This window comes from Doryrhamphus excisus, chromosome 18 (assembly GCF_030265055.1).
Source record: "Doryrhamphus excisus isolate RoL2022-K1 chromosome 18, RoL_Dexc_1.0, whole genome shotgun sequence".
In the NCBI taxonomy this organism is placed as follows: Eukaryota; Metazoa; Chordata; class Actinopteri; order Syngnathiformes; family Syngnathidae; genus Doryrhamphus; species Doryrhamphus excisus.
Genome location: NC_080483.1, coordinates 16,359,384 through 16,385,280, shown reverse-complemented (window position 1 = coordinate 16,385,280; position 25,897 = coordinate 16,359,384). Strand labels below are relative to the sequence as shown.

General features: G+C 37.2%; 1 protein-coding gene across 1 annotated transcript in view; it reads right to left on the bottom strand.

Annotated features, from left to right (window-relative positions):
• LOC131106369 (zinc finger and SCAN domain-containing protein 22-like) overlaps positions 1-25,897 on the bottom strand; it is a 245,672-nt gene that overhangs the window by 207,472 nt on the left and 12,303 nt on the right. The window lies entirely within an intron of this gene.

The window sequence follows — 25,897 nt, the reverse complement described above, 5'->3', positions numbered from 1 at the left end:
GTTATGGGGGACACATTTTCAGACATCCCACTTCTCTATTATTCCTGTTTCCTCATCAAATGATGTCATAATTTATGCTAGAAAGTAAAATACAGATCTCAAGACCAGTTGAAAAATTGCTAGAATATGCATTTTGCACATTTGAACCTTATTAGATTTAGATATAGATTAAGAATTTCTGGAAAAAAGCCAGTCAAAGATCCTCTATTCGGCAGGAGTGGTCAGCTGTTTTAAGAACGTGCCGCAAACTATGCAAAGATAATAAGTCAAAGATCATCTATATGGCAAGTCAAACCCAAGTCAAAGATCCTCTATATGGCAGGAGCCGCATACCCAAGTCAAAGATCCTCTATATGGCAAGAGCTGCATACCCAAGTCAAAGATCCTCTATATGGCAGGAGCCACATACCAAAGTCAAAGATCCTCTATATGGCAAGAGCCGCATACCCAAGTTAAAGATCCTCTATATGGCAGGAGCCATACCCAAGTCAAAGATCCTCTATTCGGCAGGGGTGGTCAGCTGTTTTAAGAATGTGCCACAAACTATGCTTACTATAAACAAAGATAATCAGTCAAAGATCCTCTATATGGCAGGAGCCGCATACCCGAGTCAAAGATCCTCTATACGGCAGGAGCCGCATACCCGAGTCAAAGATCCTCTATACGGCAGGAGCCGCATACCCGAGTCAAAGATCCTCTATACGGCAGGAGCCGCATACCCGAGTCAAAGATCCTCTATACGGCAGGAGCCGCATACCCGAGTCAAAGATCCTCTATATGGCAGATGCCGCATACCCAAGTCAAAGATCCTCTATATGGCAGGAGCCTCATACCTAAATCAAAGATCCTCTATATGGCAGGAGCCTCATACCCAAATCAAAGATCCTCTATATGGCAGGAGCCTCATACCCAAATCATAGATCCTCTGTATGGCAGGAGCCTCATACCCAAATCAAAGATCCTCTATGTGGCAGGAGCCTCATACCCAAATCAAAGATCCTCTATATGGCAGGAGCTCCACAAAAAACGATCAGAGTATTTGGGGAAGAAAAATACAAATACAGTTTCCAACAGGTTCTAAAAAAAAAAGAAAAAATATCAAAGACTAATCCAAAAAATGTATGGTTATTATTTTGGTGAGAATCACAATATGGGGGGGGGGACTAATAATAGACCATGAAACAGCGACTTTTAATACATTTCTGAAAAAAACGCAATATAGTGAGGGACAAAATGCCTGTCAAAGATCCTCTATACGACAGGAGCATTGTTTTAAGGAAGGCTACCGGTCGGATACCTCCTTAATAAGTTCCTAAATTCTTTATCTTAAAAGACACTTTTTATGAAGAGTTGATCCTCCAGAATGATGACTACGTATTCCTCAAAAGTTGAGCGTGGAAGAACTTCGGAGTTCTGGCCACAATCCCATCAAAACACATCACGTTCCCAAACACCCCCAGAACGAAACCCACCTCAGTGGACAAGATGATTGATGAGTGGTCTCCGTCCCGTCCCCATCCCCCCCCACGTTGAGTATAATGAAGGTGCTGAGGATGATTCATGTGTGTCTACGTGTTCAATCATCTGTAAGAAACTCATATTTTGCATTTTTTTCATAACCACAAAATTGCTTCTCCCTCCTCCACACTGATGGAATCATTAGTCCAATAACAGCCAATGGTTGAGGATCTACGGTAGCCACACAAAAGGGAGTACACCCCTCACATTTCCACAGCCATCTTTTCAAGGGATAATCTCATCAAAATGAAAGGTCTCTGTTTTACGTACTACAGCCGTAATCCTCTTGGGCGGGGAATTCAGCAGAAGTGCACAGGTTTGATGCTGGAATTCTCCTCCATGACGATGTCACCCGTGCAGCGGGTGGATGATGAGACACAAAGCGCCCCTCCACCTTCGACTTAAGGATGTCCAAGAATGCTTTAATTAGGTTTCAGTTCTGGAGACATACTTGGTTGGCCGCTCTATTATCTTCACAGGTTTCTCAGGAAGGAACTTGTACATGCACGTATTTATTTTGCATCATTTTATGCATGTAAAATAATAATTATTCTCTATAAAACATATTCATTAATTTTCTACTGCTTATCCTCACAGGGGTGCTGGAGCCTATCCCAGCTGTCTTCAGGCGAGAGGTGAGGTCCACCCTGGACTGGTGGCCAGCCAATCACAGGGCACATATAGACAAACAACCATTCACACTCACATTTATACCTATGGAACCTTCTGGAACGGATTAATTGCATTTACATTATTTTCTATGGGAAAACTTACCTTGGTTAGAGACCGTTTTGGTTTGAGTCGGACCTTCTGGAACGGATTAATTGGATTTACATTATTTTCTATGGGAAACCTTACCTTGGTTAGAGACCGTTTTGGTTTGAGTCGGACCTTCCGGAACGGATTAATTGGATTTACATTATTTTCTATGGGAAACCTTACCTTGGTTAGAGATCGTTTTGGTTTGAGTCGGACCTTCTGGAACAGATTAATTGCATTTACATTATTTTCTATGGGAAAACTTACCTTGGTTAGAGGCCGTCTTGGTTTGAGTCGGACCTTCTGGAACGGATTAATTGCATTTACATTATTTTCTATGGGAAAACTTACCTTGGTTAGAGACAGTTTTGGTTTGAGTCGGACCTTCTGGAACGGATTAATTGCATTTACATTATTTTCTATGGGAAAACTTACCTTGGTTAGAGACCGTTTTGGTTTGAGTCGGACCTTCTGGAACGGATTAATGATGCTAACCAAGGCACTACTGTATTTTGTTAGGCTACAGTCAGTATTTTGACATTGATTTCAGGTATTTCATCTTGTTTTGATCATCTTGCCACCGGGTCTTCATCCTGCATCAGGATGAGTCCACCATCAGGCTTTAATGTATGAGGATTTGAACGTGACAGGTGGCCTCATCTACTGGCTGTAGTGATTTAGACAAGTCTCCTACTTCCCTATAAAGCAACACCAAGAAGGACCGAATAATTTGAAAGCAGTGAAGAACCCTTGAGCATATATTATCATATCATGTATTATCATTGATCCACATTTTGGACATGTTCTTATTAGTTATTCCTAAAAGAAACGACAAACAAAAGATGGCACTAGGGACCTATCCAGTATAGAAATCCATGGAATTCATATAGACTGAGTCAGGATATGTTTTTCATCGTGACCCATTTTAGTTGAAGGCATTCCACACCAGCAGGACCAGGTATGATGTTAGAGGGCACAGGGGTCACCGTACTTCCCCACAGCTCATCCGTCACACGTCTTATTCCATTATCATTATTCCACCAGGGTGTTGTTTAAAGTTCCTTCCAAAAAAAAAAAAAAAAAAAAGCAAATGTCCAGTAATTGTCAGGGTTAGCTACGTGGCAACGAAGTCGGGATCCCAGGATGCAACAAGGCAAGCTCATGTAAGGCTTTTCTCTTTTTAATGAGTCTCACAAGGCGTGGAAAAGAGGAACAAAAGGCGACGGTGCAAAAACAAAGGAACACCGTGACTTGAGGCACACGAGGTACACAAAGCGAAACGGAAAACAACCTGAAGGGAAGGCGGCCTACTGTATGTAAATAAGATAACAAGAGGATAAACAATTGCTATCAAAAAGGCTACGAGGATCAGGTGGTCGTGGAATAGCACCCACAAGGGAATAATCCAGCACCCTCCACAAGAGCGAATCCTTTATAAATATTTTCATAGAGCATAAAACATTAGCATGAAACATTAGCATCATTAGAGCCCTGTACACATACAATTTTTGGGCTGTTTTTTTTTCACTTTCATCCTCGTATTCGCCAATAAAGTAGACATAATAATAAAAAATATGATATTCTGGACATGAATAACAAATTCACACGTCAGCAAGGACAGCACACTTCCTGTAGTGGCTATTGTCTCGTTGGTGCTACTTTACTGACACCTAGTGGCCAGTGTAGAGACAGTCACCATGCATTTCGATCTTAAATATGCATATTTTTTTACAAATAATAGGCAATATACATACAACCACAAAACAGCACTTATGTATTAATTTTTTTTTACGCAATAGTGTGACGGTGTGGTATAGCGAGGGATGTCTACTTGTTTTTAAAAAAATTGCCTATGTCATTTTTTTTAACATTAATACACATAATTCCAGGAATTTATTGAGGTATTTTATCAAGCAAATGTGGACAAAAATGATAAATCTACGCATACAAATCATGGATAAATTACAATTAAACATAAAAATTGCCACAAAATCGAATATTTCATTTTTAAATTTGTAATTTCAATGTTCTCCCCATGCGTGTTTTTTCTCCGGTTTCCTCCCACATTGCGAAAACATGCTAGGTTAATTGGCGATAATTTTTTTTGTATTGTAGTTTAATTTGGGGGCGGCACGGCGGGTGAGTGGTTAGCGCACAGACCTCACAGCTAGGAGACCAGGGTTCAATTCCACTCTCTGCCATCTCTGTGGGGAGTTTGCATGTTCTCCCCATACATGCGTGGGTTTCCTCCCACATTCCAAAAACATGCTAGGTTAATTAGCCACTCCAAATTGTCCATAGGTATGAATGTGAGTGTGAATGGTTGTTTGTCTAAATGTGCCCTGTGATTGGCTGGCCACCAGTCCAGGGTGTAGAAGACAGCTGGGATAGGCTCCAGCATGCATGCCCGCAACCCTCATTAGGTTAAGCTGTAGAAAATGAATGGACTATTGTTCATTTTACTAAAAAATAAATAAAATAAAATAAACAAATCTGACCTCGGTTATATATTCCATATTTACATATTTCCACAGCTGTCTGGGACCCACCCAGGATGCATTTGCAACCCACTTATGAGTCCCGACCCACCAGAGAATCTCTGCATCTCCGCCAAATGGCTATCATTAGCCGACAACAAACATAACTAATGCGTGTGGGTGCGTGTTATGTGAGGCGTGGCTTCCACGCTCGGAGCAGGAAGACGGGCTGGGGAGGGATCTAAATGCTTGGAGCATGTTTGGAAGTTAGAGTCCTCGAGGCAGCCAGACGCCTGACAGACGCAAACAGTCGCTTTAAACGATGTCAAATTAGATAGAGCCGTATTGACGCATTAGCGTGCAGTCGTTGCATATCAATAAGTTGGAAATGAACCCAGCTTCCTTTTTTCAAAAATGACTTTAAAATAATGTAAATCCAATGAATCCGTTCCAGAAGGTCTGACTCAAACCAAAACGGTCTCTAACCAAGGTACATTTTCCCATAGAAAATAATGTAAATCCCATTAATCCTTTCCAGAAGGTCCGACTCAAACCAAAACGGTCTCTAACCAAGGTAAGGTTTCCCATAGAAAAATAATGTAAATGCAATTAATCCGTTCCAGAAGGTCCGACTCAAACCAAAATGGTCTCTAACCAAGGTAAGTTTTCCCATAGAAAATAATGTAAATCCCATTAATCCGTTCCAGAAGGTCCGACTCAAACCAAAACGGTCTCTAACCAAGGTAAGTTTCCCCATAGAAAATAATGTAAATCCCATTAATCCGTTCCAGAAGGTCCGACTCAAACCAAAACGGTCTCTAACCAAGGTAAGGTTTCCCATAGAAAAATAATGTAAATGCAATTAATCCGTTCCAGAATGTCCGACTCAAACCAAAACGGTCTCTAACCAAGGTACATTTTCCCATAGAAAATAATGTAAATGCAATTAATCCGTTCCAGACGGTCCGACTCAAACCAAGACGGCCTCTAACCAAGGTAAGTTTTCCCATAGAAAATAATGTAAATCAAATTAGTCCGTTCCAGAAGGTCTGACTCAAACCAAAACGGTCTCTAACCAAGGTAAGTTTTCCCATAGAAAATAATGTAAATCCCATTAATCCCTTCCAGACACCTAAAGATTTGAACACAAAATATATTTTACATAAATATATTTTGGGTCTTTTGCATCTTAACAATAAATGTTGTGTGTTTGTTTGATTGAATGATCCTTCACACACACACACACCGTGACCCCATCTTCCATGCAGGCCCATTGAGGTTTCTTTGAATGCGTGTTGCGGCTGTCGAGGCATGATCATTTAGCGAGAGCGAGAGAACGTGCAGCTCCTCATCAGCCTTCTGCAGACCTGCACAAATGAAGGCGGCGACGGCGTGCTGGCAATTTCATTTCATTGGCAGGATGAGGCCGGCATCACGACGACTTCATTTGCTGACCCGCAGGCCGCGTCAGACGTAGACGGAATATGAGTGAGGATGAAATGAGCAGTGTGCAAAAAGTACGGAGAACAAAAAACAATATCTAAATTATTAAATGAAATTAAAGCAGAGAACAGAAAGATATTAGAAGAATATACGGCATAATCACGCAATAAAATGGATTCTCACAGAAATGTTGACATAAAAAGCCGAGTATGGTGGAGTCACATTAAGATGATTGAATGCACCGCCGAGAGACGCATTTACTACACGACTGTTAAAACGTCCTGTGGTGCGAGATATGATAAATACGCTTATCATTTTTTCAAAAGTCAACTTAATAATCAAACTTAACGAATCCATGCTAGGTTAATTGGCCACTCCAGATTGTCCATAGGTATGAATGTGAGTGTGAATGATTGTTTGTCTATATGTGCCAGAAGAAAGCTGGGATAGGCTCCAGCATACCCCCAAACTTAGTCAGCATAAGCAGGATGGATGTACATTCATTCATTTATTTTCTACCGCTTATTCTCACGAGGGTCGCTGGGGGATGCTGGAGCCTATCCCAGCTGTCTTCCGGCAAGAGGCGGGGTCCATATCAGCCAATCACAGGGCACATATAGACAAACAACCATTCACACTCACATTCATACCTATGGACAATTTGGAGTTGCTAATTAACCTAGCATGTTTTTGGAATGTGGGAGGAAACCGGAGTACCTGGAGAAAAGGGTGGGATTGAACTCAGGTCCTGCATGCCAACCACTTGTCCACCATGCAGCCCATGTAGATTCATATTATTGAAAATACTAGTTTTTCATCATGTTGTATAAAGGATTGCAATGTAAAAAAAATATATATATATATGTACCGTATTTTCCGGATTATAAGTGGCACTCTTTTTCCTAGGTTGGCTGTTCCTGCTACTTATACTCCAGAGTGACTTATAAATGAAAAAAGTGTTTATGTTACATAAACACTGGACACCTTTTCTGTTCATGTTTTTTTTTTGTGTAGCTGAATAAGCATTGTGTTAGCATATCTTACACCTATTAAGCCTGTTTTATATTCTTTTATTGTTAGAACTTGCCTTCCAAGAGGACATAATGTCTGTTTTGGTCAAGTAGTTTGGAAATAATAAATTAAAAAATAATTAAAAAAATAAAATAAAATAAAATAATAATAATAATAATAATAATAATAATAATAATAATAATAATAATAATAATAATAATAATAATAATAATAATAATAATAATAATTAATAAATAAATAAATAAATAATGTGACTTATCCTACAGGTATGTTTTTTTCTACCTAATTATGCATTTTTGGCTTTGTGCGACTTATAGTCCAGAAAAAACGGTATATTCATAGCATGTCAATTCAAAGAAAAAGCATGCAGTGTTCAGCTTCTCCACAATTTAATATGTTTTTATTTATTAATGCGTTCAGTCTGCCCTCTATTAAAGGAAGTACTAAAAGCAGTGATGTGTGATGAGGCACTACTCCATTGGGAAGGTTTTTTTTTTTTGCTCACTGGGCGGATAAAATGAAAAAATAGCCCCATTTGCTTCTATTTTAGAATTATATGAAGTACATGCACTTCTCTTACTTTGTTGTAAAAGTCTGATCACCTTCTGTTTTGTCTCGTTTCAGCTCGGCTTTATCGTCCTCCACCTTGGGAGTCACACTTTTTCTTGACATAGAAACGTCAAGGTACTCCTCCTCACCCTGTACGGGTTCTTGTTGATATTCCTGGAAAGGATGATTTATTCAGCAGAGCATAAAACCGTGTTGACTTGTTGACCCGATGCAACGGGCTCAAGCTCGTGCAGATGGTTAAAAAAAAACAAAAAAATGCTGGCTTTTTCTGTTTAAAGAAGCAGCTTGCCGATCATCTTCCCAGTGAGGAGTACCATCCACTTCGGAAAACATCCATCTGTCCAATTTCTATACTGCTGATCCGCTGATAAGGTATGCTGGATGGTATTAGAAACCGTCACCATCATAAGTCTTATCAACTGCACAGGCAACCTTCTCAGCAACATTTGAACATGTTCCAGAAGGTCCGACTCAAACCAAGACGGTCTCTAACCAAGAACCATTTTCCCATAGAAAATAATGTAAATGCAATGAATCCGTTCCAGACGGTCCGACTCAAACCAAGACAGTCTCTAACCAAGGTAAGTTTTCCCATAGAAAATAATGTAAATCCCATTAATCCATTCCAGAAGGTCAGACTCAAACCAAAACGGTCTCTAACCAAGGTAAGTTTTCCCATAGAAAATAATGTAAATCCAATAAATCCGTTCCAGAAGGTCCGACTCAAACCAAAATGGTCTCTAACCAAGGTAAGTTTTCCCATAGAAAATAATGTAAATCCAATTAATCCGTTCCAGAAGGTCCGACTCAAACCAAAACGGTCTCTAACCAAGGTAAGTTTTCCCATAGAAAATAATGTAAATCCAATGAATCCGTTCCAGAAGGTCCGACTCAAACCAAAACGGTCTCTAACCAAGGTACATTTTCCCATAAAAAATAATGTAAATGCAATTAATCCGTTCCAGATGGTCCGACTCAAACCAAGACGGCCTCTAACCAAGGTAAGTTTTCCCATAGAAAATAATGTAAATCCAATTAATCCTTTCCAGAAGGTCCGACTCAAACCAAAACGGTCTCTAACCAAGACAAGGTTTCCCATAGAAAATAATGTAAATGCAATTAATCCGTTCCAGATGGTCCGACTCAAACCAAAACGGTCTCTAACCAAGGTACATTTTCCCATAGAAAATAATGTAAATGCAATTAATCCATTCCAGACGGTCCAACTCAAACCAAGACGGCCTCTAACCAAGTTATGTTTTCCCATAGAAAATAATGTAAATCAAATTAATCCGTTCTAGAAGGTCCGACTCAAACCAAAACGGTCTCTAACCAAGGTAAGTTTTCCCATAGAAAATAATGTAAATCCCATTAATCCCTTCCAGACACCAAAATATTTTAACACAAAATATATTTTACAGAGAACAATTATGGCTGCCGAGTGTTTAGCGCCCAGGCCTCACAGCTAGGAGACACGAGTTCGATTCCACCCTCGGCCATCTCTGTGTGGAGTTTGCATGTTCTCCCCGTGCATGCGTGGGTTTTCTCCGGGTACTCCGGTTTCCTCCCACATTCCGAAAACATGCTAGGTTAATTGGCGACTCCAAATTGTCCATAGGTATGAATGTGAGTGTGAATGGTTGTTTGTCTATATGTGCCCTGTGATTGGCTGGCGACCAAGCTGGGATAGGCTCCAGCACCCCCCGCAACCCTCGTGAGGAAAAAGCGGTAGAAAATGAATGAATGAACATTCAACATTTCAGTTTGTGTAAAAAAAACCTTATGTGGAATGTTTCCATTATTCCATTATTCCATTATTCCATTAGCGCCTCTCTTTTCACGGTTCCAAAGGAGATCCCGTTTCCTCTCACTTTTCCGGATAAAGCTGTCACTTCCAAACAACACCTTCAAAAATAATCCCTTTAATTATACATTTAGTTTCAAAATAAACCCCCAGGAACATCACAGTAGGCGAGTCTATTTCTGAAGAACAGGTTTAAGTCCATTGTGGCTTTGCTGATCCACGGTCGAGTCCTTGGATTGTCCGGTGTGGAGGTTTCTGAGGAGCCGCAATGAGAAAATAATTTCAGCAAACAACCATCTCACATAATATGTGGCATCTTATCGAGCGACAGCACGGCTATTGTGACTGATCGTCATGCTACTTCCTCTCAGAGTGACCTCCTCTCCGGAAACGTGTTATTCATCTTCATGCGGCAGCTGTCAAACACGTGCTGTCGAGGTGTATCACGCCAAATCCAGAACGACGTGAATGTGATGACGTTATAGAAAAGGAATCTGCCAGCGAGGGAGGATAGCATGAGTTGCAATCCATAATATGAATAAACGCCTGTTTCATACATTTTTTTTTCTCAAAAATGAGAAAAAAATTAGCTTAGCTTTCCCATAACAGTGGAACCTCCAAAGTCAAACACAATCCATCCTCGCTGGATGTAAAGTTTTTCCATAACATATACTCCACATATATTACATATTAATATTCTTGTGCAAGTATGAAGAAAATTAACCACTCTTCAATAAAACTAAAATAAAGTAAAATTGCTGTATTTGGAGAGTGATACTGTCACCTTGTGGCAGTTTATAGGTATTACATGTGGCTGCTTCATCAATATGGACTCCATCCATCTGTTTTCTATGCCGCTGATCCTCATTAGGGGGTATGCTGGAGCCTATCCCAGCTGGGTTACACCCTGGATTGGTGGCCAACCAGCCAATCCCAGGGCACATATAGACAAACAACCATTCACACTCACATTCGTACCTATGGACAATTTGGAGTCGCCAATTAACCTAACCAGAGTACAACATGCTAACCACTCGACCACCGTGCAGGACATCAATATGTGATGTTTAAGTAAAATATTAAAGTAAAAACACACTGAGGATATTTCAATGTTTCAATATGTAATTTTCCTGTTTTCACGATTTCCATGACATGCTTCTTACATAAGCATCTATTTACATAAGCATCTATTTTACATAAGCATCTATTTTACATAAGCATCTATTTTACATAAGCATCTATTTTACATAAGCATCTATGTATGTAATGGATATTTCATTCAATTCAAAATTTGGGGTTAGCATGTTAAGCTCACGGTCAGGAAATCATGGGTTGGAACATCTCTGTGTGGAGTTTGGATGTTGCCTCCGGGTCAGGGGTGGGGAACCTATGGCTCAAGAGCCAGATGTGGCGCTTTTGATGACTGCATCTGGTTCTCAGACATTTCTCAACATGATCAAATTGATTTATTTTCATTTTTTTTGCTGACATTTTCAAGTGAAACATCATATTTTCATGCCTTTGCCAACTGTCCTCCACAGATTTTCTGGGTTCGACACCAAAACTCGTCAGCATGCTAATTCTGCAGAACAAAACAACTTTCGATAAAGACGATACTGGGATGTCTGGTTTTCCAAAAATATGCTGTCCATAGGTGTCCATAAGTGTCAATGTAAGCCTGAGTGATGTGGCGACCCATCCACACTTTAGCCGCCTCCCGCCCAAAGCTGGGATAGGCTCCAGCATACCTCCTAATGAGGATCAGCGGCATAGAAAACAGATGGATGGAGTCCATATTGATGAAGCAGCCACATACAATACCTACGTATATACTGCCACAAGGTCACAGTATCACTCTCCAAATACAGCAATTTTACTTTATTTTAGTTTTATTGAAGCATGATTAACACCCATAATGAACATGAATGTGTGAGCTATGAACGATAAAACAACGGTGCTTCCTTGTTGACTTCCCGGACGACATCCCTGACATGTTTTGCAATCACAGCAAAAAAAAAAGCGACAAACACAGCAAAACATCAAAAACTAAGACTAAAATAAACCCATAAAATATAAATCATCACTTGCTTGCTTCTCTGACTCCCTTCATCATATCCAACCCCATTAAAGCCGAGGAGTAGTCCCTTTGATTACCCAATGACACAAAATAACAAAGCACCGTCCCTCGCTTACGGAACCATTGGAATGGTAAAAGTAATGGTAATGGTAATGGTAATGGTAATGGTTTTATTTCATTTGAACATGCATCAGATTCCAATTGAATGCATCCCATAATCAGTTCCCAGTTCAACATGTCCAAAAGGAGTAGGAAGAAGCAAAGCTTATTAAATCCTACCCCTCCATCTGGTACTTTTACAATCAGTAACTGTTACATTTGTTCACTTCCTGCTTTCATAATATAATTAAATTAAAAAAAATTGTAATTAATTTTTTTTAAAATTTAATTTAATTTAAAAAAATAATTTAATTTACAAAATTTAATTTAATTTCAATAATTTAATTTAATTTAAAAAATTTAATTTTATTTAATTTTATTTAATTTTATTTTTGTCACGTACCGAAGTACTCGGTGATATGAGCATCCAATGCCATAATGGGTACCATAGTGCGTGTCAATATAGTGATATATATAGCACATCATGACTGGTTCAAGACTCTTCATCCTTGTATTTAGCAAACATCAACTGCTTGTATTGTTTCTTGAATCATTTTGACACTTCAAAATGTACGTTAATTTTAAGATTGCAAATCCTTTTGTCCGGCGGATTGAAATAAAAATAATCATAATAATAATAATAAAACGGGTTGTATACGGACTATTCTTATTAAACATTTGACTTTCTCCTTCTTTTTGTCCTGCCTCCTTACAGTTGGTAAGGAAATTGTTGTTTTGATCTTCAGGACTAACTCTTGGGGTTTAACATTCCCCAAAAAGGGAGCTTCTTTGAGTGTGTTGGTATGTTTGGTAAGTTAAACAATGATCTCCTTGTAGGCAAAAAGAGGCAAGACTGCAAACAAAAGAAGTAGTTTTTTGTATGTACTGTAAAGAATGTATCACATTTTTTTTATTTTCATTGGCTCCCATCTCATCTTCTTTTATTCCTGTGCTGATAGAGGCTCAGGACAGCACGTTGTTTTTGGGAAAAAAAAGTGATTTTATTCAAGACTCTTTGCCTTTGGGAACCTCCTGGATTTGATCGTTGTCCACCTGAGATAACACACTGCAGGAATTTCATGTTTCATTTTATGTTTTACGCTGACAGAAATGTAAACCTGGACGTGTTGATGATGGAATTTACACCCTGGGAGCAGTTTTGGTTTGTTCCTATCTTTCATGACTTGAACTCAAAGATGGAAAATGTTCTTTATTTACACAAAAGGCGATAAAGACAATTTTGCATTAGTGAGCACTTTTCCGGCTGCATGGCGGTCGAGTGGTTAGCGCGCGGGCCTCACAGCTAGGAGACCCCAGTTTGATTCCACCCTCGGCCATCTCTGTGTGGAGTTTGCATGTTCTCCCCGTGCATGTGTGGGTTTTCTCCGGGTACTCCAGTTTCCTCCCACATTCCAAAAACATGCTAGGTTAATTAGCGACTCCAAATTGTCCATAGGTATGAATGTGAGTGTGAATGGTTGTTTGTCTATATGTGTCCTGTGATTGGCTGGCCACCAGTCCAGGGTGGACTTTGCCTCGTGCTGAAGACAGCTGGGATAGGCTCCAGCACCCCTGCAACTCTTGTAAGGATAAGCGGTAGAAAATGAATGAATGAATGCAGGAGAGGGTTTTAATGTGAATGGTTGTTTGCCTATATGCCCGAGATAGCTGGGATAGGCTCCAGCATACCCCAGACCCTACGATACGCGGTAGAAAATGAATGAATGAATGCGGGAGAGGGTTTTAATATTATTTAATAGTAATAATATAATAATATTAATAATAATATTAAATAGTATTTAATACAGGAAAGGGTTTAATATTATTCAATAATAATAATATAATAATATAAAATAGTATTTAATATTTTTAATTTCCGCAAAGTATGATTCCTGATTTATAAATTGAATATTTTATATTAGTTAGAGCCTGTGATTGGCTGGAGATCAGTCCAGAGTGTACCCCCGCCTCTGCTGGGATAGGCTCCAGCACCTTGCATCAGGATCTTGACATAGCACCCCTGCGAGGTGGATGGATCGTCGCCACAAAGAAGAAGTCCTCGCTAACACATTTGTCAACAAGAGTTTGTGAACAAATATCTTATATCATAAATATAAATATAAATATAAATATAAATATAAATATAAATATAAATATAAATATAAATATAAATATAAATATAAATATAAATATAAATATAAATATAAATATAAATATAAATATAAATATAAATATAAATATAAATATAAATATAAATATAAATATAAATATAATACCTCCTGGGATTGTGTCGACGGCCCTAAAGTTGTACAAATGAATCAAACAAACAGCACAGATTGTACCGGATGTCCTTTAAATGCAGTCCTGGAACTAACGGCTTGATTGCAATCAAGATGCAAACAAGGTGATAAAAAATAGTAAGCAACGCTGCTGCTGAGATTACGCATACTAATGAGGAACCGCCTGATGAAATAATATTTGATTGGAAGTTTGTACCTGATTAGAGGATATTTCAACGTGTGTCTGATGAGTAAGGAGCCCACTTGCTACACCGAAGAACACTCAACACTCCCTTACATTTGGTTGCTTTGGTGCTGTTCGCTCTTGTCCGTGAGACGGAAGATTGATTGACAGGTCACGGAGGGGATTCGTGCTTCGGGATGTAAACAGGAAGAGATGCGCATGCATCCTTGTTAGTTCCCTACAGAGGATGTGACAGCTTGGAATTCTGGTGGTTTGCAGCACACAATCTGTTTGAGTGTGCTTTGAATGCGGTGAAGACAAATATGCATATTTGTTATACTTTTATGTCTGTTTGGATGGTATATTCAATGCCACTGGGGTATGCGGGAGCCTATCCCAGCTGACTTTGGGGCGACACACGGGGTTACCCTGGACTGGTCGCCGGCCAATTGGTGTTATGTTTGGTCTAGAGACAGTACCACTGAGGAAAAGACAGGAAGCAGAACCGGAGGTAGCAGAGATGAGTATGCTGAGGTTCTCATTGGGAGTGACCAGGATGGATAGGATCAGGAAGGACTTGGAGATAAAGTCAGTTATCGGCCAGACTGAGATGGTCGGGACAAGTCCAAAGGAGAGATAGTGAATATATTGGTAGAAGGATGCTACCAGGTTCTATGGTTATCATCACACTTTCTCTTTGCCTTGACTGCATGCCGTTTATAGTGACATCCTGAAAAACACACACATAAAAAAAGTCAAATAAAAAGCACAATATCTGTAGAGCTCACTGATCCGACGGCTTGCAAAATGGGAATTCTGGGAATTTCACTTTATGGTTCCAACCTGTCCATAATTTTCAAATTAAAAAAACTGTAAAATCTGTAGTAGCAGTATCATTTCTGACATCAGCTATCCACCTAAGAGCTTCATTTATTGCTTCCTGGGAAGTCTGACTGTTGTTATGCTCATGAGCAATAAATCAAGTGTTAAATTCCAGCAACAAATAATTTGATGGCCTCCATTTGAGTGGTAACTTCAGTAGCATTTTGGCACCTGGCCAACTGTCTCTAATGATGCTTCATAGCCTCGTTCTTCATAGCTTCATTCTTCATAGCTTCGTTCTTCATAGCTTCGTTCTTCATAGCTTCATTCTTCATCGCCGGAGCTCAGCCTGAAGATGATTCACTGACCCGCAGGAGGGATGTATTGATTTAACAATGTACTTTTTATTGTGGTAGTACTGCTGTAGAACTGCACTGCAACACACTGGAAGACGCGTCTCATACTAAAACCATCCATACACCCGTTTTCTATGCCGCTTATCCTCACTATGCTGGAGCCTATCCCAGCTATCTTGGGCATACAGACAAACAACCATTCACGTTAAAACCCTCTCCCGCATTCATTCATTTTCTACCGCTTATCCTCACAAGGGTGGCAGAGGTATGCTGGAGCCTATCCCAGCTATCTTGAGCATATAGGCAAACAACCATTCACATTCAAACCCTCTCCTGCATTCATTCATTCATTCATTTTCTACTGCTTATCCTCACAAGGGTGGCGGAGGTATGCTGGAGCCTATCCCAGCTATCTTGAGCATATAGGCAAACAACCATTCACATTCAAACCCTCTCCTGCACTCATTCATTCATTCATTCAATTTCTACTGCTTATCCTCAAGAGGGTGGCGGGGGTATGCTGGAGCCTATCCCAGCTATCTTGGACATATACACAAACAACCATTCACATTAAAACCCTCTCCCGCATTCATTCATTCATTCATTTTCTACCGCTTCTCTTCACTAAGGTGGCAGGGGTATGCTGGAGCCTATCCCAGCTATCTTAGGCATACAGACAAACAACCATTCACATTAAAACCCTTTCTCGCATTCATTCATTCATTCATTTTCTACCGCTTCTCTTCACTAAGGTGGCAGGGGTATGCTGGAGCCTATCCCAGCTATCTTAGGCATACAGACAAACAACCGTTCACATTAAAACCCTCTCCTGCACTCATTCATTCATTCATTCATTCATTTTCTACCGCTTATTTTCACGAGGATCGTGGGGGTATGCTGGAGCCTATCCCAGCTATCTTGGGCATACAGACAAACAACCATTCACATTAAAACCCTTTCTCGCATTCATTCATTCATTCATTTTCTGCCACTTATCCTCACAAGGGTCGCGGGGGTATGCTGGAGCCTATCCCAGCTATCTTGGGCATACAGACAAACAACTATTCACATTAAAACCCTCTCCTGCATTCATTCATGCATTCATTCATTTTCTACCGCTTATCCTCACTAGGGTGGCGGAGGTATGCTGGAGCCTATCCCAGCTATCTTGATCATATAGGCAAACAAACCATTCACATTAAAACCCTCTCCCGCATTAATTCATTCATTCATTTTCTACCGCTTATCCTCACTAGGGTGGCGGGGGTATGCTGGAGCCTATCCCAGTTATCTTGGGCATCCAGACAAACAACCATTCACATTAAAACCCTCTCCTGCACTCATTCATTCATTCATTCATACCTCTTATCCTCACAAGAGTCGCGGGGGTGCTGGAGCCTATCCCAGCTGTCTATATATGTTAAAATAGACCATCTTTTTAAAATGTTACAGCAAATATGTCTTTGGACTTGGACTTCATGTTTTTAGTTGCCATAAGCCCCATTCAGCAAAAACAGTGTTTATGTAAATTGAAGGCCCCCTGCGGCCCCCATTGAACAGGAAGGATTCATTTACCAAGCAGCCCCCTCGTTACCAATTCAGGTGATTGAAGAGTGAGTAAAACAACATTAGCTGGTTTTGATGGTGCCCATTACTCCACCTGCATAGACGTGATCATGAGGAGAAAGTGCTTTCGGCCAATCAGCTGGAACCTTGTGGCCTTGGTTACGCCTGCTGGTGTGGTGCTTGTGTGTAATTGTGTGTAATTGTGTGTAATTGTTTCTAATGAGTCAGGATGTACTCTGTCCAATTAAACAGAAAGGTTTTTTTAGGCATCTAATAAATATATGCGTGTATCGTGCATGTCATCATGTTGGGGGATTATTACTATTATATGGATAGTCATTCATTCATTCATTTTCTACCACAGACAAACAATCATTCACACTCACATTCATACCTATGGACAATTTATGACAATATGACTATCCATAAATGGGAATGGTTGGGAATGCAAAAAGTGTATCTTCAGTGACATATTGCAGCCAAGGGCTTTGGAGGACTTCAGGAGGTTTGCCACCAGCCGCTTATAATTATTATTATTCATTCCTGACAGACATCATGGAACATTTTTAAAAATGAGGCATTTATAGGCACAGTATTGGTGTAGTATAAGGAGTATAAGTATAAGATATATCTTATACTTATACCGTGGGGTATAAGTATAAGTATACTTATACAGTGGTAAAGTATAAGTATAAGTACAAGTACAAGTACAAGTACAAGTACAAGTACAAGTATAAGTATAAGTATAAGTATAAGTATAAGTATAAGTATAAGTATAAGTATAAGTAAGTATAAGTATAAGTATAAGATATATCTTATACTTATACATGTAAGTATAATTATTAGTATACGTCTCAGTATAAGTATAAGTATAAGTATAAGATATATCTTGTACTTATACATGTAAGTATAATTATTAATATAAGTCTCAGTATAAGTCTCAGTATAAGTATAAGTATAAGTATAAGTATAAGTATAAGTATAAGTATAAGTATAAGTATAAGTATAAGTATAAGATAAGTATAAGTATAACTATAAGTATAAGATATATCTTATACTTATACATATATGTAAGTATAAGTACAAGTACAAGTACAAGTACAAGTACAAGTACAAGTACAAGTACAAGAATAAGTATAAGTATAAGTATAAGTATAAGTATAAGTATAAGTATAAGATAAGTATAAGTATAAGTATAAGTATAAGTATAAGTATAAGTATATGTATATGTATATGTATAAGTATAAGTAAGTATAAGTATAAGTATAAGAATAAGTATAAGATATATCTTATACTTATACATGTAAGTATAAGTATAAGTATAAGTATAAGTATAAGTATAAGATATATCTTATACTTATACATGTAAGTATAAGTATAAGTATAAGTATAAGTATAAGTATAAGTATAAGTATAAGTATAAGTATAAGTATAAGTATAAGTATAAGTATAAGTATAAGTATAAGTATAAGTATAAGTATAAGTATAAGTATAAGTATAAGTGGTGTGTTGTACTGTAGTTATACACTTACATTTAACTTGTTTTACTCATTATTAATCATGAGAACCATATGTAGAAAATATTATAATAAATTATTTACTCATTATTAATCATGAGAACCGTATGTAGAAAATATTATAATAAATTAATGTAAGACCCCAAAATTTTATATATTAAAATAACAAGTCTGACATGGGATCCATGTGGATTACATTAGCTGTGCATGACGCACTAGTTTACCATTACTTGACATTAGAATAAATTCATGTATGAGTACATGTTACATAGGTTCTATGGCTATCATCACCCTTTCCCTCTGTGCCATCATTAGTAACCTTGTGCAAAAATTAGTAACAAAAAATCCCTAAAAGTTGCAACAAATTGGCGAGAGTCTCGTGCGATCCCTAAGTGTTCTTCACAAGAAGAGTTCTTCTATTTCCCGAAAGGCAGATGGCAGAACAACAGGCTGTCACCGATGCACCGCTGAGCCAATAAGTACACAGTTCCAATCCTCCGCTGGTATGACATCAGCACTAAAAAATGAGTGCCAGGATCTTGACGACATGTGAATCCACGACTGAGCCGCTGCTTGCTAGCTTGACCTCCGTGCCAAATTAGACTGAGTGGTGTGGAAGGAACCTCGGCCTGGCTGGTGGAGTGACATATCACACTTTTGTATGCAGTGATGTTATTTTATGGCTAATATACGGCGACAAATAACGTACCCATGTAGACCTCAGCATTAAAGGAGTCGGTCCTTGCGGAGCACCGAGACGATAATCAAACTTGACTACCTCGAGGAGGTAAAAGTCACGACGAGGTTTCTGTCGGTGAACCTGCGGAAAGATCATTCCCTGTTTCTGTTTTTTTTTTATGGCTTCATTCCAATGTTTATTTCAAAAGAAGGAGCAGTTCCGAGAAGAAGGATGTGAGGCGTGTTATTGTCGTGTGCAGTTCAGGTTAATTAGACGCCATGTTGCGTTAACATCACCTGATGAATGAAAACAACGGAACACGGAAAACACTTGACTTGACTTTGTAGTTGAAATTGATGAGGGAATTGAACAAACCGGGCACCATTGTTATTCCACATACACCTTTTTTTTCCCTTCTCTTTTATTCTATTTTCTCTCTTCTTCTTTTTTGTTTTCTTTGTTTCTTCTTGTATCATTTTCTTGTTTTTTGTCCTTTTTCTTTTTTTATTCTCTTCTTTCTTATCTTTTTTTTCTTGATGATATTTAGTTTGATTTTTTTTTTTACTATATTTTTCTCCAATTTTGGTGGGAACTAAATAATGTTTTTATTTAGTGTTATTTTCTTAATTGATGTTTTTTGAAGAAGGTTTCAACTCAACAGAACCTAAAAGTGATGTTAAATGTTCAGATTCATTTGTCATTTATTATTATTATATTATTATTATTATTATTATTTTTGCATTTTGGATCATTTTCCCGGCCTCAATATATTGTTGCCCTGTGCACGTGCGTCTGTTTTCCTTGTCTCTCGCCCCCAAACAAGAAGAGAGAGAGTTCACTCTCCACAGAACAACAGCATGAACGGATGGAGCCCTTTTGTCAGTCGTACATTCTTGTTGTCTTGGTGGGCGGAGGCAGGGGCTGCTAGCATATACACACAGTGAGAAATTAGAGAAATTAAATGAGTAGATTGTGATATATTATATATATATTGTCAACCAAGGAAACCAATCGTCCTCTACAATGTAGATCATTTGTTATTTATTATTATTTATTATTATTTATTATTATTTATTATTATTTATTATTATTTATTATTATTTATTATTATTTATTTGTATTTATTTGTATTTATTTGTATTTATTATTATTTATTATTTATTATTATTATTTATTATTATTATTTAGTATTATTATTTAGTATTATTATTTAGTATTATTATTATTATTATTATTTATTTATTTATTTATTTATTTATTTATTTATTTATTATTATTTATTATTTATTATTATTTATTATTATTATTTATTATTATTATTTATTATTATTATTTATTATTATTTATTCTTTTTTTATTCATCTAATTTCTATATTTTGTCATATTGTCTTGCACTGAAAATGGAGCTGCTGCAATGCAATTTCATTAGTATGTAAAATGACAATAAAGGGCATCCTGATTCTGATTCTGATATATTGTCCTACATATATTGTTCAGCTTATTTTATTTTATTTTATTTTATTTTATTTTATTTTATTTTATTTTATTTTATTTTATTTTATTTTATTTTATTTTATTTTATTTTATTTTATTTTATTTTTATTTTTTTCCACATCCACTTTGATTCCTCAAAGGGGAATGAAAACCATTCATGAAATGTTCCCCATTCATTACAGATATTGCATCATTTATTTTTTTATATATATTTTTTAAATCCATACAGTTCACCACAAGAAAGCATGAAACAACAAGCTTCAAATAATCATGCTCATTTGAATATTACCATAACTTGTTCTTTCACTCTCATGGAATGGGTCTGGTGATATCTAACACGGAAAATACTCCGCTTGTTTGAAATTCAATGCGGAATAAATTGCGGATTGTGGAGTTTTAGATGTCTGCAGAAGCGCAGGAAATGACTTGGAAGTTCAAAGTCCAAATGCTTTTTTAATAAATTCATGGGAGGAGAGCGGGCCGACTCGTTTTAGAGAACCTGAGGAATGAAATGAGGAGCAGGAAATGAGTGAGACTTTAAAAATGAATCAAATATCCTAATATTCTGACTTTAATTTACCACAGAATGATTGACGGCAGAGAGAAAAAGTGAAGATTGGATGCAAAATTGGACGCACATTTTTCCCGCCAATGGGTAATCTAATTAATGACTATTTCTAACGTCACCGTTATTGATATTCATGCAGCATCCCGACACAGGCTATGTTCACACTGCAGGTCAATTCCCATTTTTTCATGTCAAATTTGATATAACGGCGGTTAGCACGCAGACCTCACAGCTAGGAGACCAGGGTCCAATTCCACCCTCGGCCATCTCTGTGTGGAGTTTGCATGTTCTCCCCGTGCATGCGTGGGTTTTTTTCTCCGGGTACTCCGGTTTCCTCCCACATTCCAAAAAACATGCTAGGTTAATTAGCCACTCCAAATTGTCTATAGCTATGAATGTGAGTGTGAATGGTTGTTTGTCTATATGTGCCCATGATTGGCTGGCCACCAGTCCAGGGTGTACCCCGCCTCACGCCGGAAGACAGCTGGGATAGGCTCCAGCATCCCCGCGCGACCGTAGTTAGGATAAGCAGTAGAAAATGAACGAATGAATGCGGGAGAGGGTTTTAGTGTGAATGGTTGTTTGCCTGTTTGCCCAAAATAGCTGGGATAGGCTCCAGCATCCCCCGCGCGACCGTAGTTAGGATAAGCGGTAGAAAATGAACGAATGAATGCGGGAGAGGGTTTTAGTGTGAATGGTTGTTTGCCTGTTTGCCCAAAATAGCTGGGATAGGCTCCAGCATCCCCCGACATCCTAGTGAGGATAAGCGTTAGAAATGAATTAATTTAATTTATCCGATTTATTGTGTACATTGTGTAAATTTATCATGTAAACACTGAACAGATTTAATTGATGTCATTAATTTGTTTTCAATAATAAATCACAGTTTAAAAAGCTAACAAGCTAAAACCAGATGTTGCTGTTCCTCCATTTTTAAATTGTACTTGAGGTAGAAATATTGTTCAACTTCCCACCACAAATACTTTTTATTCCATCGTTTACACCGTGAATATTTTATGTCAATTGACAGAAACAACAAAGGTTATATAAGACATCCAAAGCATCCGTGTGGCTTTCACGAACGACGCCATCAGGAAGAATTGAATCAACTGACGAATTAAATCCAGACCGAAGGTAAACAAATCAATCCTGAGCTCTTTTACTTTGTCCCTTTTCCTCTCTCACCTGCCCTTCGTCTTCTTTTTTTTTTACTATTTCCTCTTCTTCTCTCACGTATTCGCCGTGACAGGAAAGGAGCTGACGCTCATTGAGATGCAGCCCACAGCAGCGGCGGAACGCAATAGAATGGCTTCTACGTGTACCATATGTCCTGTACTTGTACCCGGGTCACAAAACAATTGCCCTAAAAGAGAGCTGTTTAATGTGATTATGATATAGCATTTTAGTAAGAATTATGCAAAAGTAACACATATATGTGATGATTTTCCATCATTTATGAATCTGTGACAGGATGCTGTAGCAGACCATCTTAAAGGACACCTAAATGTCACTCAGGACACTTTGAGGACTCTCTAGCCACCAGGTGATAAGCCAGGGGTGGGCAAACTTTTTGACTCGCGGGCCGCATTAATTTAACAAAACTGACGGGGGGGATTATGTAGTTATTTACACATAACAGTCCATTTTTACACCTATATTTTTACACGTATTTTACATGTAAAAGTGTCATGCAATCTGCTATATGTGCACTTTGAAATCATTTATTTGATGTAAAGTGTGTTATAAATGTATTATTATTATTATTATTATTATTATTATTAGTTATAGTAATGTTATTATATTATTATTATTATTTTGTAATAATAATAATAATAATATTACTACCATTATTATATTAATATTATTAACAACAATATTAATATAGTAGTATTATTATCATTATTGACATTATTATTATTATTATTATTATTATTATTATTATTATTATTATTATTATTATTATTATTATTATTATTATTGTGCTTGTGCTCCTTTTTCCAGGAGTATTTTGTAATATTACTACCATTATTATATTAATATTATTAACAGAAATATTAATATAATAGTAGTATTATTATCATTATTGACAACATTATTATTATTATTACTATTATTATTATTATTATTATTATTATTATTATTATCATGATTATGATTATTATGATTATGATTATTATGATTATTGTGATTATTATGATTATTATTATTATTATTATTATTATTATTATTATTATTATTATTATTATTATTATTATTATTATTATTATTATTATTATTATTATTATTATTATTATTATTGTGCTTGTGCTCCTTTTTCCAGGAGTATTTTGTAATATTACTACCATTATTATATTAATATTATTAACAGAAATATTAATATAATAGTAGTATTATTATCATTATTGACAACATTATTATTATTATTATTACTATTATTATTATTATTATTATTATTATTATCATGATTATGATTATTATGATTATGATTATTATGATTATTGTGATTATTATGATTATTATGATTATTATGATTATTATTATTATTATTATTATTATTATTATTATTATTATTATTATTATTATTATTATTATTATTATTGTGCTTGTGCTCCTTTTTCCAGGAGTATTTTGTAAACAACAGACCACATCAAATAACGAAATTGATAAAGCAGCTACCTCAACCATCAAAAAGTCGGCCCAAGCCACGATGCCAGGTTATGTGTTGAGTTTAAATGAAATACTTTGGAAAAAACAGGCGGGCCATATTGAAACACTTGGCGGGCCGGATGTGGCCCCCGGGCTGTAGTTTGCCCACCCCTGTGATAAGCTAAGGGATTTTATCCCAATATGATGCTGTTATGGAAAAAGATATCAGTCAGACTGTCCTTATTTTTGCACATTTTGAGGAGGCAGTGTGCATTTTTAAGATTCTCACATGGAGACCACTTTACTGAGAAGATGGACGTTGGGTAATGTCAAGTGGTGCCCTCCAGCAGCTGGAGACCTGATGGCTGGACCACAATGAGGATAACATCTTTATAATGGCAAAGCTGAAATTGAGTTTCACATTCTCATCCCATCATATAAAGTTATCATATAAACCTCCGACTAGTGGAGCTTATTCCCAGACGCCCGAATTCTAAAAGCTTCCTCTCCAGGACCTGGTCTTAAAATACCAAATATGGTCATTAAAATACAGAAACTAAAAAACAAAACTTCATTCATTCATTCATTTTCTACCGCTTTTCCTCACGAGGGTCGCAAGGGGTGCTGGAGCCTATCCCAGCTGTCTTCGGGCGAGAGGCGGGGTACACCCTGGACTCGTCGGGTTTAAAGCACAATTGATGTATTTTAAGTATTTTAGTTTATTTGAGTTTATTTGAGTTTATTTGAGTTTATTTTAATTTATTTTAGTTTATTTTAGTTTATTTTAGTTTCATTCATTCATTCATTCATTTTCTACCACTTTTTCCTCACGAGGGTCGTGGGGGTGCTGGAGCCTATCCCAGCTGTCTTCGGGCGAGAGGCGGGGTACACCCTGGACTGGTTTAAAGCACAATTGATGTAATTTAAGTATTTTAGTTTATTTTAGTTTATTTTAGTTAATTTTAGTTAATTTTAATTTAAGTTTATTTCATTTTTGTCCCATCTTTTTAATCTGATGGTTTTATTTATAAATGGACTGGACTGGACTGGTGGCCAGCCAATCACAGGGCACATGTAGACAAACAACCATTCACACTCACATTCATACCTATGGACAATTTGGAGTCGCTAATTAACCTAGCATGTTTTTTTTGGAATGTGGGAGGAAACCGGAGTACCCGGAGAAAAAAACCCACGCATGCACAGGGAGAACATGCAAACTCCACACAGAGATGACCGAGGGTGGGAATTGAACCCTGGTCTCCTAGCTGTGAGGTCTGCGCGCTAACCACACGACCGCCGTGCAACCCTGTACAGAACTTATGATGAAATAAACGATGTATGAGTGTAAAACAGGGGTCTCAAACACGCGGCCCGCGGGCCAAATGTCACCAGTTTGAGGCCCCCGCCTTGATATGAAAGTTTAATGTAAAGTTTGATATGGATGCTGTATGGTATCATGTACCCAGAAAAAAATTATTACGTTTGATTAATGTTCATGTTAAAGGTTAAATAACTGTTAATAGTTATCCTCCCTATCCGTGTGGAAGTGGTAAGTTTTTGGCTATTTAAGTTGAAAGGAAATAACTTGAAGGCTACCGTTTAAGGTGGCTAGCTGTCTAGTTTGCGAGTTAGCATGTGTCTCGAGACCCTGCAGTTGCGCAATATGTTGTAAATAAAAAGAGTATAAATGTGACTATAGTTGTGTTTTGTCATGTCTACAGGGCTCTAATAATGCTTTGTTCATTTTAATCTGAAAAAAATCATTTGTCTACCCACCAACTATATGTGGTTTCTTAAGTTTTTATTATTTGCTGTTTTATTATTATTATGATATTTATTTATTACTGATTGATTGATTTTCTTTATTCTTGATTTGTTTATTTATTTTTCATCTTATTTTGTGTAGAAAAATAAAAATTAAGATATTTGAGAACAGTGGAATGTTTTATCAGAGCTTTTTCTTGTAGAAAATCGAAACCAAAGCAAAGTTTTTTAAATTTTTTT